Raw genomic sequence first — 22,857 nt, 5'->3', positions numbered from 1 at the left:
TTCTATCTGGGGGCTACTCACTTAACTTTTCCTCATCCACTGGGTAGAACGATTTTCCCAATGAAATTACTTTATTAATATGCAATACTGTCTTGGGGTTTCTTTTGATGCCATGAAACAACATGGCCAAAAAGCAAGTTGGGGAGGAAAAGGTTTATTTGGCTTACACTTCTGCATTGTACCCAACACTAGAGGAAGCCAGGACAGGAACTTAAACAGGGCGGGAACCTGGAGGCAGGAGCTGATGCAGAGGTCATGGACATGTTGGGTAAACAGTATGCAGGTGATAAGCAGGCTTTCCTTTTTATAAGAGGTCCTGCCTTCTAGGTAGTTCCTTTTTTTTTTTTTTTTTTTTTTTTTTTCTTTTCTTTTTTTTCGGAGCTGGGGACCGAATCCAGGGCCTTGTGTTTGCTAGGCAAGCGCTCTACCACTGAGCTAAATCCCCAACCCCAGGTAGTTCCTTCCTTCTGTGTATAGGGTAGAAATATTAACTGATTTCATTTTTCTTTTTCTTTTAAAAAAGGCACACTCAAGATGGTGGTACCTACACCTCCACAGGTAAAGCAAAAGGATCAAAAATTCAAGGTCAACCTTGGCTACAGATCTAGTTCTAGGCCAGCCTCAAATTCATGTAACCCTGTCTCAGAAAAAAAGAATGAAGAGGAGGTGTATCTTATTTTTTTTCAAACCTTATTTTTTTTTAAAGAAGTCTTTTTTTAAAAGATTTATTTATTTATTTATAAGTCCACTGTAGCTGTCTTCAGACACACCAGAAGAGGGCATCAGATCCCATTTCAGATGGTTGTGAGTCACCATGTGGTTGCTAGGATTTGAACTCAGGACCTCTGGAAGAGCAGTCAGTGCTCTTAACCACTGAGCCATCTCTCCAGCCCCTCAAACCTTATTTTTAATGATGGTTCATAACTAAGAAATGTAAGGTGAACCAATACATGTGTGTTGTTAGCAAAGAATCCTTCATCACCTGTGCTTCCACATGCTTGCTTTAACAGAATATCCTCTCTCCTGGGTCTACTTCAGCAAAACGTCCCTTCACCAGTCGGCCTTAGTTTTTCACACCTGTGTCCACTTCAGTTAAATGTTCCTTCACATGTTTGCCCCAGCAAAACACCATCCAACACAGCTGAATTTCCAGAGAACCCTTAAGTTTCCACTTTAAGGAGGAGAGAGCAGGGGTTGGGGATTTAGCTCAGTGGTAGAGCGCTTGCCTAGCGGTCCCCAGCTCCGAAAAAAAAGAAAAAAAAGAAAAAAAAAAGGAGGAGAGAGCAAGTGGAGGAAAGGAAGGAGACCAGAAGGAGAGAAGAGGAAGCTAGTGTAGTTCCTCCTGTAGAGATGTTTGGAGTCTTGGAATCTTGATTAGTTTGACAACCCTATATTCTCCTACAAGTGGAACTTGAGAGCCTGTTTGCAAGTTTTAGCAGGAGGGCAAAATTACTCTGTATACGTTTGACAGAAGAACAGAGCTCAACAATCCATCAAGGTTAAGGGCATGGCTTCAGGAGGAGTACTGATGAATCTGTGAGGGAAGAGAGAAATCTGCATCTCTCCAGCCAAATCAACACTAGTGTTACAGCCATATCTTTGTAGGTGGGTTTGTTTGTTTACTATCTTTTCTTTTTTTTTTTTTTTTTGGTTCTTTTTTTCCGGAGCTGGGGACCGAACCCAGGGCCTTGCGCTTCCTAGGTAAGTGCTCTACCACTGAGCTAAATCCCCAGCCCCGTTTACTATCTTTTCTGTTGCTTGGATTTGAGGGTTTTTGTTGTTTTTAACATTTGTCTATTTTGTGGGAGTCAGGGTTAGAGGTCAGAGACCAACTTTCCATTGTTGGTTCCCTCTTTTCACCTTGTAGGTTCCAGGGATTGAACTCAAATTTGATGCAAGTACTGTTACCCACTGAGCCATCTTGCCATCTCGATTAGATTTGTTTTGGAGTTTTCTTGAAACAGGGTTTTGTGTAGCCCAGGCTATCCTCCAACTCTATAGTTAAGGATGGCCTTGAACTGATCCTTTTTCCTCTGCTTCCCGAATAGTCTCTGCTATCCTGGAACTCATTATACAGATCAAGCTGAGCCCAAACTTGCAGCACTCCTCCTGTCTCTACCTCTGAGCCCTGGGATCACCACATCTGGCTTTGACAGCTCTCCAGAAGCACAGGCAGGAGGATCACTGCAAGTTTGAGAGCAGCCTGGTCTGCATGGCACGAATGGAACAAGCTTCATGGGGCCATTTCAGGAAGGTAGAGAGCAAGAAAATTTAAGACTGTGAAATGATAAAAAACACTTGCTCTTCCGGTATGTCTCTCTGTCTTACGTCTTAAATATGAGAGGTCAATGTTAAAAACTTGGTCCCTGTCTAGAGGCAATATTTGGAGTTATTCTGAAAATCTGACTAAGGACTAGAGTGTAGTTCAGTGGAAGACACTTGCCTAGCATGGACAAGGCCCTGGGTTCAATCACCAGTCACATTAATTAATTCACTAATTAATTAATTGACTTAAGCCTGGTATGATAGCACATGCTTATAACCCCAAGCAGCAGGAAACAGAGGGAAGAGGATTGCCAAAAGGTTTGGCAGCAGCCTAAAAAAAAAAAAAAGTAAAGAAAAGAAATGAAAAAATAAAAAGAAGAAAGAAAATTCAGACTGCACATTCAACTTCTGGAATTGTTGCTTGCTCTTGAGAAGAAAATCACCTACCACGTGAACACATCCTCCTGCATCTTCCCCATAGCTCCTGAGCATGAATGCCAACTATTTCATTCCAGAAGCCTTTAGTCACAGAAACTATGAGATAACAAACATTTCTTTCTTTCTTTCTTTCTTTCTTTTTCTAGCCACGAAATTTGGGAGGAATCTGACACACAGCAAGAACCGACTAAGTCAATTTAGTGTGCATAGAAGTGAGCAAGAGCTCACCAATGGCAGCACTTCCCACATCGAATGTTATTCTGGCTTCTGCAGGCGCCTACGCACATGTGCACACATATACACATTAAAAAACAAGTGCCGAAGACAGAGGCAGGTGGATCTCTCTGACTTTGAGGCCAACTGGTTTGCATAGAGTTCCAGAACAGCCAGAGTGATCTAGAAAGATCCTGTGTCAAAACAAAACAAACAAACAAAAACAGGGAAAAAAAGTGTTAAAGTGGTTTGATTGGGAATTTCTTAAAGTACTCTTTTTAAAGAAGTTATCCATAATGGAAAAAAGAAACATGTCTTCATTATTTCATGAAGCCTTAAGTTTGATGCTCAAGGGAGTATTTAGAGAGGACTTCTTCTAACAAACTGATTTGGAAAATGGAGTAAGTATGATTTCTGTGGTCGGGTCCTCACTGTCTCTCATTTGTCTGTTTAAAGCAAGATCTCACATTATGATGGCTATTCCTGGTTGTCAACTTGACTATACCTGGAATGAACTACAGTCCACAAATGGAAGGGATACCTGTGACCCAGATCTTGAGGTTGAGGTGAATTAATACATACTCTTTTTTTTTAAGATTTATTTGTTTATTATATGTATTACATATGTGTGTGTGTTCTAGAAATTGACCTCAGTCCTCTGCAAGAGCAAGTGTGTGTGTGTGTGTGTATGTATGTGTATATATATATATATATATATATATATATATATATATATAAGCTGTCTTCAGCCACACCCGAAGAGGGCATCAGATCTCATTACAGATGGTTCTGAGCCACCATGTGGTTGCTGGGATTTGAACTCAGGACCTCTGAAAGAGCACTCAGTGCTCTCAACTGCTGAGCCATCTCTCCTGCCCTACACAATTCTTAATCTGGGTCTTTACACATATTTAATCCAGATCTTGAGGCTCCCTTTAATCTGGGCCATACCTTCTGCTGGAGGCCTACATAAGCACAATGGAAGAAGGAAAGATTTCTTATCCTGCTTGCACGTACTTGCTAGCACATCTGTTGGACCTACTTCTTCAGGATTCCAGCTTATACAGAAGACCAGCTGAAACTCTCAGCTTCATGGGACTGAGCAACTACGAGATTGCTTGGACTTCCATTCACAGCTGCCCATTGTTGGGTTAGTTGGAGTACAGACAGTAAGTCATTCCAATAAATCCCCTTTATATATCTATATAATATATACATATATTGGTGTATATATTATATATAAATTTATACATATAAATATTTATTCATTTATTCTGTAAGTTCTGTTACTGTAGAGAATCCTGACTAATACACATATATTACAGCTGCCTATTGACCTGCTATGGAGCCAAATATGGCCTTGAACTCCTCCTGCCTCTACCTCCCATTGCTAGGATAATAGACATACCATGAAGCCAGACACTGTGTATGCACTGGGGGTTAGGGAGAACTAGGTCATGCATATGCCAGGCACGTACATGTTCCATTAAGCTATACCGCCAACAATCTGCTTTACTCTTTTTTTTTTTTTCTTTTTCTTTTTTTCGGAGCTGGGGACCGAACCCAGGGCCTTGTGCTTACTAGGCAAGCGCTCTACCACTGAGCTAAATCCCCAACCTGCTTTACTCTTATGATACCTAAATGACCTAGGCAAGCTCCACGTCTCTCTTCTCGCACCTTGTCTGCATACACTTTGTCCCTGCATTATCAGGATGGGCTCATGTGAGAATCTGGTGGTTACTCAGCAGTCTCTATTCAGCCTCCTCTTCGAGGCCTCTCAGGCAAGTTTGACGGGATACAGCTTGAGTTGGAGGAAAGGAAGCGATCCTCAGAATAGTGTGCAGAGAGTAAAGAGAGGGGCTAGAGAGATGGCTCAATGGTTAAGAGCACTTGCTCTTGCAGAGGACCGAATTCAATTTCCAGAACCCACACTGAGTGGCTCACAAACTTCTGTAACTCCAGATCCCAGGGGTCTGAGCCCTCTACTGATCTCTCTAGTTACCTGCATACATGAAGCATACACTACAGAGACACGTAGACATAAATAAAAATAAAATCTAAAAAGAGTAAGGGGAAAGTCATATGTGGTATAAACCCTTGAATTTGGGAGGCAGAGGCAAGAAGATCAAAAATTCATGGTGAGTCTAGACTGGACGACTATCGTACAAATAGTACTGTTGGCATTTAGTCTAGTCTCTGCCATACAGTTACCTGGCAACAGCCAGGTGTGCCTGACTCTCACTATAAAAAAGGCTGCTTGCCCTTCAGCTCTGTCTTACCCTCTTGTTCTTGCTCTCTCCTCTTGTTCTTGCTCTCTCCCTTTCTCCCTATTCCCCTCCCCGCCTCCATGGACTCATGACTGGCTTCTCCTCCTCCTCCCCCTTCCTCTTCTTCCTCCTCCTCCTCTTCCTCCTCCTCTTCTTCTCTCTTCTTCTCTCTTCTTCTTCTTCTTCTTCTTCTTCTTCTTCTTCTTCTTCTTCTTCCTCTCTCTCTCTCTCTCTCTCTCTCTCTCTCTCTCTCTCTCTCTCCTCCCCTCCCCATATCCTGAATAAACTCTATTCTAGACTATACATCATATGGCTAGTACCACAGAGGGGGAAGGGATGCCTCAGCATGGACCCTCAGAGGCACCCCCTTACCCCATACCATACTGAGCCTACACCAAACGTATTCCTTCCTTCCTTATCTTTTTATAAAATACAGCAATTAACACACCAATTAATTAGAGGTAAGTAATTGGAACCAGATAGGTGGTACATGCATGTAATTCTGGTGCTCAGAAAGCAGAGGCAAGCAGAGCGCCGTAGCACAAGCCTCCTCCTGAGGCTCTCTATCGGTGTCTGTCAGTTCACTCCCAGTGAAATTTTCTAGAGTTAGAAGTGATGAGCACTTGTGTAGCATATACAAGGCCCTGGGGTTCATGTCCAGCACCAGAAATAAATAAAATGGCTTCGGTATCCTTTGCCTAGCTTTATCAGTTAGCTAATGCTGATCTTATTTTCTGTGTGCCTCTACTCTCTTTTTGCTCTTTCCTGGGTATTTTGGAGCAAGCAGCCTATCATTTCCTGTATAAACATCTCATTGTCTCTCTAAAAAAGGTTTTTGCTTTGCTTTGATCCCAGCACTCAAGAAGTAGAGGTAGGCAGATCTCTGTAAGTTTGGGGCCAGCCTGGTCTATATAGTGAGACCCTGTCTCAATTTTTTAAAACCTTAAAAGAGAATATAGTGAGTTGATAGAAAAAAACTGTTGGGGCTAGGGATAAACAGTAGAAATAAGGTTAAGTATAATGCTTACCTACCATGCACAGAATCCCTAGAAGGTAGAGGAAAGTCAGAAGTTCAAAATCATCCTCAGGGGGAAGAGAGAGAGAGAGAGAGAGAGAGAGAGAGAGAGAGAGAGAGAGAGAGAGAGAGAGAGAGAGAGAACAGTGCGGTACTTCCTGATGACCCTGAGTTGTCCTTTCATATGGATTCCAGGGATGGGACTCAGTTAGGCTCAACCTCTTCCCCTTTGATGGAGAGAGGTTTATCCCAATAGTATTAATTCTGTCCTTGATTTGTTTGCTAGTAAATACATTTTTCTAATTCCCCAAATTCCCTTGAATGATAGAGTCAGTTATCCAACTGCCTCCCTTGTCCTTGTCTAATCTAGTACTTTATACCAGGACTACATGTTGAGACTCTGTCTCAAAATCAATTAATTAGAGGTAAGTAATTGGAACCGGATAGGTGGTACATGCCTGTAATCCTGGTGCTCAGAAAGCAGAGGCGAGCAGAGCGCCGTAGCACAAGCCACCTCCTGAGGCTCTCTATTGACGTCTGTCAGTTCACTCCCAGTCTATTTCCATATTCCTTCCATGCAGTTTCTTCACTATTGGAGGTTCATACCTGTAACCCCAAACCTCGGGAAGTTGAGATAGGAGGATTATGAGCCTGAGTCTACTCTTTTACCACGTAGAGAATTTGAGACCAGCTTGTGCTAAATGGAACTCTGTCATAAAAAGACAAAGCCAGAGGGTTCTTTGAGTTGGGTCCACAGCATGAAATGTGGCTGTGAGCATTTACAAGCTCACAGTCACCAGGACAAAGCAAGAGTCCACAGAGAACAAGTGTCAACCTTCAGTGTTCTATCAATCTTTGATTCAAAATTTTTTTTTACTCTTTCTGCCACCTCCATCAAATATTATTAGAGGGTTTTTTTTTTCCTTTTTAGTTTGTCAAAGGGAAAATTGCATTTCAGTTTAGTCACCAAGTGTAATTGCTACCTTATATTTTTGGTTTTGAGTCTAGCCTTTAACGGATGAGCCATCTCAGCCCTGTAATCGCTATTTTAAATGCTCTTTTGATATATTAATAAGGAACATTAATTAAGAAACTAAAAGAAGGCAAGTTTCTGCAGACATTTTAAATCTAGTCCCTCTATGCTCCTAAACTCCTGATCTGTATATCCCGGAATCTGCTCATTTATACTGGTTTTTTCTACAGCCTAGTACAACAAAAATGACCACTTATGGAACAAATAGAACAGCTCTTGGATCTCAGTCACTTTTTAGCTATTATTGGACTAGTTACTCAAAATTTCTGATTCTCGGTTTTCTCATCCATAAACTACCCACCTTGCAGAGCAGTTTGGTAGACTAGAGGACCCAGAAAGCAATCCACAGAGCTACTGTCATCTGATTCTCAACAGTGGAGGGCAGGCCAGATTCACATTGGGGAAAAAGAAGCCTCTTTAGCTAATAGTACTGGACAAACTGAAAAGCTGAATAGGCATCAGAAGGAGACTGTGTGCCACTCTAGGCATAGTTTGAGCTTAAGAGGCCTCAAAGCCTGCCTTCATAGAGACATAGTTCCTCCAACAAAGCACACCTACTCAAACAAGGCCACCCCTCCTGTTGTGACATTCCCTATTGGCCAAGCATTCAAACACATGACTCTATGGGGGTTGGGGTGGGGTGGGGTATCATACCTAATGAGTCCACCATAGCACAGTAAAGAGAAAACCCACAGAAAAGGAGAAAGTATCTATCTACCATTCAACAGACAGAAGATTAATATCCAGATGTAGAATGAACTAAAAACTTGAACACCAAGCCAGACATGATGCTATATGCCTATGAGCCAAACATGTGGCAAGACCAGAAATTCAAGGTTAGAATGTTGCAGAATATTCAATCATACTACAAACACCCGAGGTTGTGTTATTTACTGAAAAAAAAAAGTTTCTAGTTGTAGTGTGGCTGGTCCTTTAGTACATACCTTAAGCTCTCTGACTGGAATACAGAAGCACCCTTAGTACACACCTTTATTCACAAACAATGAAGGTAAAGTTTGAAAGTGATGTCTAATTGTGTGGTAGACAAAGGGATGAATAAGAAAGATTTGACAGGGGGGTTGGGGATTTAGCTCAGTGGTAGCCCTGGGTTCAGTCCCCAGCTCCGGGGAGAAAAAAAAAAAAAAAACGATTTGACAGAATACAGTATGCCCATCTCTTATGAGAAGAGAATAAAAAAGAGAAGCTTCTTGAGGAGCAGGGCAGAGAGAATTGGAGAGAAGCAGTTTTAACAGAATACTTTTACGGAGACAGGCTGAAGAGGGAAAAAGCTAGACACAGATGTAGACAGACTGAGGAGTCAGATCAGAACGGATTGTTAGAGTTAGTTTGAGGCCAAGCAGACCAGTGCAGTCAGAAGTAAAAGAAGTCAGTATGAATCAGTTAACGTGAAGAGGAGTTTCGAGCCAGACCTGCTGAGTTGAATCAGCCAGCCAGAGAAAGGACTAGAAAGGGGTGAGCTCATTCAGCCAGTCTCACAGCCGGAAAACATTCTAGGCCTAGATTAGATTGTATGGAGGCAAGAAACTTCCAGGACTAGGTCTAGGTTTGCAAAATGAAGTCAGTAAGCCTGAAGAAAACAATTACATCAGGCAAATAAAAGTTAGTTTTATACCAGGGTGAGCTTGAGATAGCTCAATAGGTAACGGTGCCTGCTACTAACCCTGGGAACCTGTGTTTGTTTGTTTGTTTTCATTAATTAATTTACTCACTTTATATCAACTATCACGAAGCAGGAAAAATGGCAATAAAAAATTCTGTAGAGAATGTAGAGAAAAGGAATGTCTATAAACTGTTGTCTATAACCTATTGGTCCCTTCTCTTCCCACAGGTCCTCTCCACACCTTTCCCACCCCTTCTCTTCTCCTCTGAGAATGAGGAGCCCCGCTGTGGGTATCAACCGCTCTGGCACATCAAGTCTCTGCAGGGCTAGGCACATCCTCTCCCACTGAGGCCAGACAAGGAAAGCTCAGTTAGGGGAAAAGGATCCACAGGCAGCAACACATTCAGGGACAGCCCCCTCTCCAGTTGTTGGGGGATCCACATGAAGACCAAGCTGCACATCTGCTACATATGTATGGGAGGCCTAGGTCCAGGCCATGCTTGCCCTTTGGCTGGTGATTCAGTCTCTGGGAGCCCTAACAGTCCAGGTTAGTTGATTTTGTTGGTCTTCCTTTGGAGTCCACATCCCCTTCAGATCCCTCAGTCCTCCCACCTCTTCTAATATTTGGCTGTGGGTCTCTGCATCTGTTTCAGTCAGCTGATGGGTGGAGCCTCTCAGAGGTCAGTTATACAAGGCTCCTGTCTGCAAGCATCACAGATTATCACTAATAGTGCCAAGGATTGGTTCTTACACATGCGATGGATCTTAAGTTGGACTGGTTATTGGTTGGCCATTCCCTCAGTCCACACAGAGAGTTCCAGGACTACACAGAGAGTAGCCAGGAATACATAGGGAGTACCCTGGAATATGTAGAGAGAGATACTGCCTTTGAGAAAAAGAAAGAAGCAAAGAAACAAAGAAAAAGAAAAAGAAAGAAAGGGGAGAGAGAGAGAGAGAGAGAGAGAGAGAGAGAGAGAGAGAGAGAGAGAGAACAATAAACACTAAAAGAACAAATAATAACAGTGGAGCACGGAGTTGCAAATCTAATTCCAGGATTCAAGAGACTGAGGCAAGAGGGTTGCTGTGAGTTGAATTTGAGTCCATCCAGGGCTACACAGCAAAACAAACACTACATTAAGATTTCCTGCAGCTTGAGTGATGGTGCAGCAGGTAAGAACACCAGATGCCTTTCCAGAGGACCTGGGTTTTATTCTCCACACCCACATGGTAGCTCACAACTGTTTATAACTCTAATTCTGAGAGATCTCTCCAAGGGAACCAGGAATGCATATGGTACCCAGACATACATGCAGGCAAAATGTCCATACCCGTAAAATAATAAAGTCAATTTTGAAAAATGTTATCTTACCCATACCAGAATAACAACTATCACAAAGCAGGGAAAATGACAATAAAAAAAAAAATTCTGGAGAGAATGTAGAAAAAAGGAATGTCTATAAACTGTTGAAGGGTATGCAAGTTAGAGTAGCCACTAAAGACATCAAGATAAAGTTCATTTAAAAGGGGGGGAGGGGCAATGAAGTGGTTCAAGGATCTAGAGAGATGGTTCAGTGGTTAGGAACACTTGTTGCTCTCGAAGAGGCCTTGGGTTCAGTTCCCAGCACCCACATGGTCGTTTACAATCATCCGTAACTCTAGTTCCACCCTCTCCTGGCCTCTAAGGACACTGCGTTCATGTGGTTCACAGATAAACACTCAGGCAAAGCACCTACAGATGCAAAATAAAGATTAAATATTTTTTAAAGGAAGGATGACACATAATTGATATAATGTAAAAAACGTTTAGAGCATTAGAGAGAGAGAGAGAGATGGTTCAATGAGTAAAGGCCCCCATATAAAAGTGGAAGGAGAAGACGTCAAAGTACTATCCTCTGATCTTACACACCAGCACACACGTCACATATGCAAACAATAAGAAGAAGGGGGGGCTGGGGATTTAGCTCAGTGGTAGGGCGCTTACCTACGAAGCTCAAGACCCTGGGTTCGGTCCCCAGCTCCGAAAAAAAGAACCCCCAAAAAAAAAAAAAAAAAAAAAGAAGGAGGGGGGAGGGGAAGGGAGAGAAGAAGGAAGAGAAAAAGTAAATTTCTTATTATTTTATTTTATTTTGGATTTTCTTTTTTTTTTTTTTTTTTTTTTTGGTTCTTTTTTTCGGAGCTGGGGACCGAACCCAGGGCCTTGCGCTTCCTAGGTAAGCGCTCTACCACTGAGCTAAATCTCCAGCCCTTATTTTGGATTTTCAAGACAGGGTGTCTCTGTATAGCCCTGGCTGTCTTGGAACTCAGTCTGTAGACCAGGCTACCCTCCAACTCAGAGATCTGCCTGCCTTTACCTCCAAAGTGCTACCACTCAGCAATTTTTTATATTTTTAAAGAGAACTACTTATGATCTCTAGCTGTCATTTCCAGATATTTACCCAAAGGAACTTACGTCAGCATAGAAATGTCTACACACCCATGTTTCTCAGAAGCAGAACTATTCACAATGACCAAGCTATGGAGTCAGCTTAAGTGCTGTTACTGGATGAATGAATGAAAGACTTAGGGTTATATGATTCGATGGAGTATTATTTGGCTATGAGGAAGAATAAACTAGATATAATGGCTCATACTTGTAATCCTAGGAAGCTAAGAAGGAGAACTTCTCTGCGTTCAAAGTCAGACTGAGAGACATAGAGAGTTCCAGGCCAGTCTGGACTGCTGAAAAGTGAGTCTTCACCTGCAAAATACAAGAACAATGATTCTGTTGGGTGTGGCATCCTGCATTCCTAGCCCTTGCAAGCTGAAGAATGCAGCCACAAGTTCAAGGCCATCTTGAGCTACCTAGTGAGTTCCTGACCAACCTGAACTACAATGAAGACCCTTTCTCAAAATTAAGTCAATAAAAATCGAGTGTCTCCCTCCTGGAGCCCAATCCATGTCCTCAGGTGTCTTTGTCTTTGTTTTTGTTGGTTTTTTTTTTTTTTTTCTAAACGCCTTTCTTAACCCTCATACTTAAAATCCTTTTTCAAAATGTCCTTCAATACATTCCAACTCTGCTTTTTTAAAAAGGCTTATAAATAAAATAGACAGAGAAAAAGAAAAGAAAAGCAGACAGAGATGGCCCAATGTTTATTGAAAGGAAGGTTTGCTTTTTCTTGAAGAAAAGTCTAGATCTCCTATGTGGGACTTACTCTGTCTCCATAGATGTTATTTTTGTGACTATCATCTCTTTATTCTTATGCCAAGTGGAAAGAGAACAAAGCAGGCAGAAGAAGCTGATAAGGCCATAGCTGTAGCTGACTGGGGAGTCAACTAAAAAACAAAACTAAATTAATTCTTGATGTTATCGTTTATAGCAAGAAAATAGTTAATCTTATTAAAATGTAAAAAAAAAAAACTTCATTGCATTCCTGTTACCAAAGGGATTTTGCATGTGTGTGTGTGTGTGTGTGTGTGTGTGTGTGTAGAGTTTTTTGTTTTGTTTTGTTTGTCTGCATATGTGTCTGTGTACCACATGCCTATAGAGGCCAGAAGAAGGTCTTGAATTCCTTCTGTGATTTCCCTGGATGATGAACTGCAAACTATGAGATGAAATAAACCCTTTCCTCCCCAAGTTGATTTTGGTCATGGTATTTTATCACAGCAATAGAAACCCTAAGATATATTGCCTGATATAAATACTGTATGTGGCAGTTTGAATAAGAATGCCTCTGTGTTTGGTTTGGAAGGAAATGGCCCCCATAGACTCATAGGTAGTGGCACCATTAAGAAGTGTGACCTTGTTGGCAGAAGTGTGTCACTGGGGTTGGGCTTTGAGGTCTCAAAGGCTCAAGTGTGACATTCTCTTCCTGCTGCCTGCAGATTCAGATGTGGAACTCTCAGCTCCTTCTCCAGGACCATGTCTGCCGGTGTGCCTCCATGCTTCCTGTCATGATAATAATGGACTAAACCGCTGAACTATAAGCTAGCCCCAATTAAATGTTTTCCTTTGTAAGGGTTGCCAGCATCTCAGTGTCTCTATAGCGGTAGAAACCCTAAGAAAGGGTTGGTACCAGTGAAGTGGGGAATTGCTCTGACAGACTTGACCATGGTTTTGGAAGGATTTTCGAAGGAATTTGGAACTCTGGGCTAGAGAAGTCACTGAGGTTTGAGAGCTCAGTGGGACATTCTGTGGGAGCTTGAAAGATAAGAGTGGCTCTTTGTTCTTCTCTTCTCTGCTCTCTTCCCCTCTGTCCCTGTTCCTTCTCTCCCCATCCCCCCTTCCCCCCATGTGCCCATGGCCAGCCTCCTTTACTTATCCGCTCCCCTCACTTCCACTCTTCTTCTCTCATTAAACCTCTCCACATGGAAAAAAGAAAAAGAAAAAAGAAAGAAAGAAAGATAAGAGTGTTAAGAGCACTATTAGGTGGTATGGCCCCGTTGGAAGAAGTGTGTCATTGTAGATGTGGGCTTTAAGACCCTCATCCTAGCTGCCTGGAAGCCAGTCTTCTGCTGTCTGTATCTGGATGAAGATGTAGAACTCTCAGCTACTCCAAGCTATGACTGCATAGATGCTGCTATGTTCCCACCATAATGGACTGATCCTATGAACCTATAATCCAGCCCCAATTAAATGTTGTCCTTTATAAGAGTTGCCTTGGTCATGGTGTCTTTTCACAGCAATAAAACCTTAACTAAGACAAGGGCCATTTGCGATTCTGAATTGAGATTCTGGTCAGCTGGAGCTGAAGAGTCAGCCATGATTAACAAGAGACCACTAGCACCATTAAAGGAAACCTTTGTGTGACTAGGACAATTGATGCTACTTAGCTGGAGCTAAGAAATTAGCAGCAATTAAGAAGAGACAAGCATCACTGAGGTGAAATCTTCCTGGAAGTGTTTACTGAAAGCATAGAGAAGCTGTGTTCCAGAGGTGGCCACGTACGTCCCTTGTATTGGCAGCTGGACTTAGTAATGTGTAAGAGTCACCTGGGTGGTACTAGTTTTGAAGGCATGACCGGGTCATGAAGAGCAGCTGAAGCTTGGCACTGTGAGAGACCAGGAGAGGCCTTGGGTGAAGGTGCAGCCTCAGTGGCAGTTGAAGGCCCAGGACTGAAGCAGTCAAGCAAAGAAGTTGAGGCTTGGCACTAGGAAGAGAGCCTGTGAGAGGCTATTGGTGAAAGTGCAGCCTGCTCACAGTAAAGGACCTAAGTGCGTTTGGAGATCCCAGTACCATGGGATGACTACCACCTTAATGATCCAGCAGCAGTGGAGCGGAGCCAGCCGGAGGCCAGAAGCCAAACTGTGCTGCAGGGAGCAGAACTGGAGAAGAGACCCAAGCCCTTCGGAGGAGTCCAGAAGATTGGGAGTGAATCCCACATAAATGGACATGGAATTGTTGATACTATTGGAATTTGGTTTTGGTTGGCTCAGGTTGTGACTGTGCTCTGGTTCTTCCCTCTGAAGAAGTTATTGAAGTTAATTTTGATGTTACAGGAACCCACAACTGAAAGACTTTGGAAAGTTTAAAAGAAATGTTGGATTTTTTTTAGAGAGACTGGATATTTTAAAGAGATGGAAAATTTAATGTGTTTTAATTTGTAAATACAATGGGAATTTTCTAGTTCTTTATGCCATCAATGTGAGATGAATAAGACAGGAAAGGCGTGGCTTAACGGTGTGCTTGCGTGTGAAGCTGACCCGGGGTCAGATGTGCTGGCTAGGCTTATGTCAACTTGATACACAAACCAGGAGTTAAGTGAAAGCAGGGAACCTCAACGGAGAGAATGCCTCCATAGTGTTAGCCTGGAACACCTGCTCATCCCCTGCACAAGCTGCGACACCATCTGCCCTCCGTCCCTCAACACTGCCCATACAGAGAAAACTTCCTACCAGCTTGGAAAAAAATTCTGGGCTAACATGCCATCACTCCTCATCTCCAAGTTACCACCACCCCACCCAACAGTGCCTGTCCAGGGGCTCAGTTTTTGACCATGTATGGACACCATCCCAGGTCCTAGCTGACACGTCATCACTCCTCGCCTAAGCGCTATAAAACCCCCTTGCTTTAGCCTGGATTCATGACTCCACTGACCTCCACCTGTGAGATCAGTGAGCCTGCCACAGAGCTGCCTCCTAGTAAACCTGGCTTTAACTGTTTTAATCTGGTCTAACCTGGCCTATGTCTGTCGAGGAAAGAAAAAAACTTACCCCATAGGATTCAGCTATAAAGCATTTTCTTCATTAATGACCGATGTGGGGAGGCCCATCCCTGAGCTGGTAGCCCTGGGTTCTATAAGAAAACAGGCTGAGCAAGCCAGGGAAGCAAGCCAGTAAGCAGCACCCTTCTGTGGCCTCTGCATCAGCTCCTGCCTGTGGGCTCCTGCCCTGTTTGAGTTCCTTTCCTGACTCCCTTCAGTGATGAAGATCAATATGGAAGTATTTTCTCCCCAGCTTAACGTTTTGGTCATGGTATTATATCACAGCAGTAGAAACTCTAAGACAGGCCCCACGGGCTCATATATTTGAATGTTTAGTCATCAGGGAGTGGCACTACGGACAAAGATTAGGGGGTGTGGTCATTTTAGAGGAAAAGTGTCACTGAGGGTTGACTTAGAGGTTTCAGACATCAAAGTCAGGCCATGTGTCTCTCTCCCTGTTTTCTCCTCATCAGGATGTAGAACTCCTAGCTCCAGCACCATGTCTGCCTGTGTGCTGTGTGCTGTGTGCTGTGTGCTTCCCACCATGATGCTAGTGGACTAAACCTCTGAAACTGTAAGCGGACCCCGGTCAAATGCTTTTTAAGAGTTGCCTTGGTCGGGGTTGGGGATTTAGCTCAGTGGTAGAGCGCTTGCCTAGCATGCGCAAGGCCCTGAGTTCGGTCCCCAGCTACGGAAAAAAAAAAAAAAAAAAGAAAAAACGAACAAGAGTTGCCTTGGTCCCGGTGCCTCTTCACACTAATAGAACCTTGACTAAGACACCATGCAAACACGGTAGTAAGCAATCACCTTTTGTTTCCAGAAGAGAAAGAAGAATGTACAAATATCTTAATCTTGTTCTTGACCAACACTTTGTCCTAAAGTCCAGCTGTTTGAATCACAGAGCCCTGTTAACAGTAAACATGATTTACAAACTGAAAGGCATACAGAATCCTCAGAGCTCTGAATTCGAAACTAAAGCTTTGACCAAATCAAATCGGTAAAACTGCCAAGCAGAGAAGAAATGGCCAAGTGGCTCTTAAGTTAAATCGCTATTACTAAATATTTTATTCCCAGGTTTTAAGTTTATTATTATTGGGTGGATGTTGGTTGGTTCTGGGGGTGGGGCACTCTTGGGCCACAGAGCTATGTGGGGGTCAAAGGATGACAATGTTGGTAAGTTGGTTCTCTTCTCCCACCGTGGGCTCCTGGGGTCAAACTCAGGATGTCAGATCTGCCCAGTAAGTGCTTCTTTCTCTCCACTGAGCTATGTGACCAGCCTTATTGTTAGGTTTTCCACAAAATAACGTTTTCTAACTACAAACCTCACAACAGAAAATTAATTCTCAGAAATTCTCGGATATAACAGTGTACACAGTCATAAGATGAACTAATTTATTTACGTAATAATGTTGGCTAACTACTTACATGGGTTGATTCAACCTGTTAACTTACCGTGTAGTCGGGTATCAGATGTAGGAGGGATCAAGTGTCCTCACCTCAGGTCCAGGCTGTCACATGATCCACACACATGGTGGCTGTTTATATTTCTCAGTTCGCGTAGCATACTGAAGCTTCACAATTTGATATCTGTCTTCCCATATTCTCTGCGTATTCTGAATCTGATTTCTTTTTTATTTTTCCTGCTGTATTGCTCAATTGTGAGCTTAGATTTGGATTTTGGTTTTTATCTATTTTAAAGATAGGTAGGTCCTCATATTTTAGGACCTACTTGTGGTATGTTTTTCTACTTTTGTTCCATCCAGGGATGGTATCTAATACAAAATCCTGAATTTGACATGCCCAAGCTCTAACGCCATCACCCCTCACTTTTTTAGCTCAGATCTAGAGCCTAAAACCATAGAAGAAATATCAGCTCAGCTAGAAAAGCCTCCTTTTTAAGATCTGTGGACCCTCCAGATGCAGACGGCTAAGCAGATGATGGTGTTTGCCAACAGACATGACAACCTGCGTGGAATCCTGGGACCCACATTATGGAAGAAGAGAAACGACTCCCACACAACTTGCCCTGTGACTTCTACAAGCTCACTGTGTGCCACTGAAACAATAAGCAAGCAGACGAATACGACAAAATAGGTAAGGTCTTTTATTAGATGAAATGTCCTCACACAGAGTCCTAAATCTGGAGCAGAGGGGGTGGGGCTCTCTTGGAATCACAGCTGCTCAAGAGGGCAGGTGGAAGGACTGAGAGGTCAGTGCTAACCTGAACAGCTTAACAAAACCCTGCTCTCAAAACCTGAAGTTCAGGGCTGGAGGGATGGCTTAGCAGTTAGATCACTTGCTGTTTTTCCACAGGATGTAGGTTCAGTTCCCAGCACCACATACTCTCTTACTACTTGTAACTGCAATTTCTGGGGGTCAGATGTTCTCTTCTGGCCTACAGAGGCACAAGGGACGCACACACACACACACACACACACACACACACACACACATTTATTTGATGTATATTTTTGTATGAAGATGAAATACTCATACAAGTAAAATAAAAATAAGACAAATATTTGTTTTTAATTACCACCATCATCAACAAACCCCAACTATATATAATCTAAGAGCCACTGTAGGCTGGCAAGATGCTTCATCTTTTTTTTTTTTTTTTTTAATGTATAAGATGCTTCATCTTAAAGGCACTTGCCACATAAACCTGACAGCCTGGTTCAATCCACATAGCCCACCACACTCAGGGAGAATCCGGTCCTGAAACTGTCTTCTAACCTCCAGACAAGTGCTAACCTGAACAACTTAACAAAACCCTACTCTCCAAACCTAAGTTCAGGGCTGGAGAGATGGCTCAGTAGTTAGGTGTTAGGGCACAGGTGTGCCCCCGCACGTACATCATATACACACAGCAATAATAAAAGCTTTAAAAGATTAAAAAAAAAAAACGAAAACGAAACAAAAACAAAACCCAATCATTGTGTAAGAGTTGTCTGTCTGGGCTTTCCCTGCAAAGGGACACCAAGAACCTGCTAGATTCACTGTCATTGCTGAGCTGAGAGAAAATTCATGGGATTCCCCAGCTGAGACCGGTCTTTCCCTTAGCACTCACCCCCGAATTTGCTTATCAGATGCAGGCTCATTTGCCTCAAAGGTTCTGTCTAGATCAGGAATAGTTTAGTGGCAGGAGCCAAGGTTTCTCCAGGTTGTCACTACCTGTCAGCCTAGGCACAGGCTTCCCTCTGGGTGTAGAGTTTAGAGCAGTAGGAATATGCTTGCTTAAGGTGAATCCACTGTACACTTACTGTACCTGCTCTACTGTTACTGTAACGAATCTGATACCAATTTGTTCCTGTTACAGTGTTACACTATGAATATTCGTCATGGGTGTGGAGGTGTTCGAGCTTCTTAATTTCTGAGAATCTAGCATCATCAATTTAATGCCTTATGTTGGGAAACAGAAATATTGCAAGTAGAAACAGCCTTAACCATAAATTAAAGCATTGGACTGCCTCCGTGTCTGACATTCCTGCTATTTTGGGTTCATATCTTTCCTTTAATTTTTAAGATTATTTTAGATTTGTTCATTTTGTAGGACTTCCCTGTAAATATATATATTCATGCCTGGTACCCACAGAAGTTAGAAGAAGGTGTCAGAGGGGTTGGGGATTTAGCTCAGTAGTAGAGTGTTTGCCTAGCAAGTGCAAGGCCCTGGGTTCGGACCCCAGCTCCAAAAAAAAAAAAAAAAAGAAAGAAAGAAAGAAAAGAAAAAAGAAGGAGGAGGAGGAGGGGGAGGAGGAGGAGAAGGAGGAGGAGAAGGAGGAGGAGGAGGAGGAGGAGGAGGAGGAGAAGGAGAAGGAGAAGGAGAAGGAGAAGGAGAAGGAGAAGGAGAAGGAGAAGGAGAAGAAGAAGAAGAAGAAGAAGAAGAAGAAGAAGAAGAAGAAGAAGAAGAAGAAGAAGAAGAAGAAGAAGAAGAAGAAGAAGAAGAAGGTGTCAGATATCAGATATCCTGGAACTGGAGTTAAAGTTGTTCATATGCCACCATATGGGTGTTGGAAATCAAACCTGAGTGCTTTACAAGAGTAGTAAATACTCTTCATTGCTGAGTCATCTCCCCATTCCTGTTGTTATTTAAAACAGTTTTTTCTGTATAGCCCTGGTTGGCCTAGGACTCCTTAGTAAACCGAGCTGGCCTCAAACTCACAGAGATCTGCCTGCTTCTGCCTTCTGAGTGCTGGGATTAAAGATGCAGAGTATACTGGGCTAGCGAAATGGCTCAACTGTTAAAAGCACTGGCTTCAATTAGACAAGGGCAAAGAAGGGCAGGCTGACAGGAACCAGATGTAGATCACTCCTGAGAGACACAGCCAGAATACAGCAAATACAGAGGCGAAGGCCAGCAGCAAACCACTGAACTGAGAATAGGACCCCCGTTGAAGGAATCAGAGAAAGAACTGGAAGAGCTTGAAGGGGCTCGAGACCCCATATGTACAACAATGCCAAGCAACCAGAGCTTCCAGGGACTAAGCCACTACCTAAAGACTATACATGGACCGACCCTGGACTCTGACCTCATAGGTAGCAATGAATATCCTAGTAAGATCACCAGTGGAAGGGGAAGCCCTGGGTCCTGCTAAGACTGAACCCCCAGTGAACTAGACTGTTTTGGGGAGGGCGGCAATGGGGGGAGGGTTGGGAGGGGAACACCCATAAGGAAGGGGAGGGGGGAGGGGATGTTTGCCCGGAAACCGGGAAAGGGAATAACACTCGAAATGTATATAAGAAATACTCAAGTTAGGGGCTGGGGATTTAGCTCAGTGGTAGAGCGCTTACCTAGGAAGCGCAAGGCCCTGGGTTCGGTCCCCAGCTCCGAAAAAAAGAACCAAAAAAAAAAAAAAAAAAAAAAAAGAAATACTCAAGTTAATAAAAAATAAATAAATAAATAAATAAATAAATAAATAAATAAATAAATAAAAGAAAACATTCTGGCCATTTCCTTAAAAGTTTTGCTATTTATCATATAACCCAGCAATTCTACTCTTTTTTTATCCAAGAGGAATAATAGTTATGCTTGTTGAAAAAAAATTAACGAGAAGTTAATCCCAGGACTGGAGAGATGACTCAGCGGTTAAGAGCACTGACTGCTCTTCCAGAGGTCCTGAGTTCAATTCCCAGCAACCACATGGTGGCTCATAACCATCTGTAATGAGATCTGATGCCCTCTTCTGGTGTGTCTGAAGATAGCTACAGTGTACTCATACCTAATAAATAAATAATCTTTTAAAAAAAGAAGAAGAAGAAGAAGATGTTAATCCCGGCACTCAAAAGGCAGAGGCGGGTGAATTTCTAGGAGTTGGAGGCCAGTCTTGTCTACACACTGAGTTCTAGGCCAGCCAGAGCTATGTAGTGTGACCTTGTCTCAAACAAATAAGAAAATGTGTAAGATGTTTCAGTGTGGTAAATGTACTTGCCACCAGGCCTAACAACCTAAATTCAGTCCTCAGACCACACTCGGTAAAAAGAGAGAATTAAATGTCCACAATGACCTCCATGCTACTGTGTGTAAAGTCAAAAACAAAACACAAAGAAGCCCATTCAGAGCCTGCCCCACATGTAGCCCATACATATACAGCCACCAAACTAGATAAGATGGATGAAGCAAAGAAGTGCAGGCTGACAGGAACCGGATGTAGTTCTCTCCTGAGAGACACAGCCAGAATACAGCAAATACATAGGTGAATGCCAGCAGCAAACCACTGAACTGAGAATAGGACCCCCGTTGAAGGATTCAGAGAAAGGACTGGAAGAGCTTGAAGGGGCTCGAGACCCCATATGAACAATAATGCCAACCAACCAGAGCTTCCAGGGACTAAGCCACTACCTAAAGACTATACATGGAGTGACTCTGGACTCTGACCTCATAGGTAGCAATGAATATCCTAGTAAGATCACCAGTGGAAGGGGAAGCCCTTGGTCCTGCTAAGACTGAACCCCCAGTGAACTAGACTGTTTTGGGGAGGGCGGCAATGGGGGGAGGATGGGGAGGGGAACACCCATAAAGAAGGGGAGGGGGAGGGATTAGGGGATGTTTGCCCAGAAACTGGTAAAGGGAATAACACTCGAAATGTAAATAAGAAATACTCAAGTTAATAAAAAAAAAAAAAAAAAAAAAAAAAAGCACTGGCTGCTCTTCCAGAGGTCTTGGGTTCGATTCTCAGCACCCACACGGCAGCTCACAACTGTCTATAACAGCAGTTCTAGGGTCTCCAACCTAGGCACAGATGCAGGGAAAATATTAATGCATATGAAATAAAAATTTAAAAAAAGATATATAGTAGACCACATACCCAGCTACTTTTATGATTTAAAATTCTGTGGATATGTGTGTGTATGCATGTGTGCTCAGGTACCTGAGGAGACCGGCGGTGTTAGATCCCTCTGGAGCTGGAGTTACAGACAATAGTGAGCTGCCCTCTGGGTGCTGAGGATGCTGGGATTAAGATGCATGCCACCGCATCCAGCTATGTTCCATTTCAGTGTTAGGTCATTTTATCCTCCTGACCGTGAGAACGTAGGGACTAGAGTATGGCAGGCTCTTCTAAGGCTACCCAGTGTCCATACCAATTTCAGTTTGTTCCTAGAAAAGTGACCTGTCTTTCAAATGCTTGGTAAAAATCCATTCATTCTATTACGTATTCCTCCAGCAAATATGCTAAATGTCTACTAAATTTGTGATGGGGATTGTAGGGATTGAGTGAAGTATTGAGTGAATTGTGTGCTGCTGATACATCAAGTACCCCACAAAGCCTCGGTCCCATGGGAGTGGCATAGTCTTCCCAGAATGAGGCTCAGAAGAAGTCAAAGCCTCCCTCTGCTTCATGAAAGGAACCACGTGCAGAAAACATCTGTCACAGCTTTCTCAGTCTCGTCCCCAGCTGGTCATAGCCTGAAGACTGCTTCTCTACAAACACCATTCCTAATGAGATTAGGTAAACCAGCATCCTCGATTCACGTGTACAGCCTCTCTTCCTGTTCAAATGTGTATGATAAACACACTGAGTTTCCAGGATACTTCAGTCCTCCATCAACTACCCAAGTCCAGCCAACCCCAGCTTTTCTCTGTCTACATTTTTTTCTTCTTTTCCCTTCTAGCCAGGTCAATCCCTGGAGCCATGCAGGATGTGGCAGGTGTGGTAGTTTGAATAAGAATGGTCCCCATAGCTCATAGATTTGCTTGGTCACCAGGGAGTGGCACTATTTGAAAAAGGTGGGCTTTGAGGTTAGGAGCTCTCAGCTACCTCTCCAGCACCAGGACTGCGTGTGTGCCCCATATTTCCCACTGTCCCACCATGATAATAAAGGATTAAACGTCTGAAACGTCCAGGGAGCCCCAATCAAATGCTTCATTTTGTCTTACAAAATTGATATGGTCATGGTGTTTCTTCACAGCAATAGGGCACTGACTATTTTGTTTTTTTTTTTTTTTTGTTTTTCTTTTTTTCTTTTTTCTTTTTTTCGGAGCTGGGAACGGAACTCAGGGCCTTGCGCTTGCTAGGCAAGCGCTCTACCACTGAGCTAAATCCCCAACCCCGACGCTGACTATTTTGAATAGGACATAGAATGTTTTGAAAAGCAAACCTGAGGTACTCTTTGCTCAGAAGTTGCTCCCAATCTTGTATGGTACCCTTCCCAGTTGTATCTGGAGACAGGAAGACCAGGAGTTCAAGGTCAGGCCTTGCAATATAACAAGTTGGAGGCCACCCTGAGCTACATTAGGAAAGAAAGAAAGAAAGAGAGAAAGAAAGAAAGAAAGAAAGAAAGAAAGAAAGAAACTTAATTTGCCAGCTGTGCCAATATTCATTCAACTT

The 22,857-nt window shown here is 43.0% G+C and overlaps 1 long non-coding RNA gene across 2 annotated transcripts in view; it reads right to left on the bottom strand.

The window, feature by feature from the left end:
* Positions 1-22,857, bottom strand: part of LOC102547623 (uncharacterized) — a 41,405-nt gene that overhangs the window by 906 nt on the left and 17,642 nt on the right. For both annotated transcript variants that reach the window (XR_015620956.1, XR_015620957.1), the window contains exon 4: positions 22,628-22,756. This is a non-coding gene — a long non-coding RNA (uncharacterized LOC102547623). The remainder of the gene's footprint in view (positions 1-22,627; positions 22,757-22,857) is intronic.

The sequence above is a fragment of the Rattus norvegicus genome, chromosome 5, assembly GCF_021556685.1.
Source record: "Rattus norvegicus strain SHRSP/BbbUtx chromosome 5, alternate assembly SHRSP_T2T, whole genome shotgun sequence".
Lineage (NCBI taxonomy): Eukaryota > Metazoa > Chordata > Mammalia > Rodentia > Muridae > Rattus > Rattus norvegicus.
Note: the sequence above shows the minus strand (reverse complement) of the source record. Positions and strands in the feature narration are given on the sequence as shown.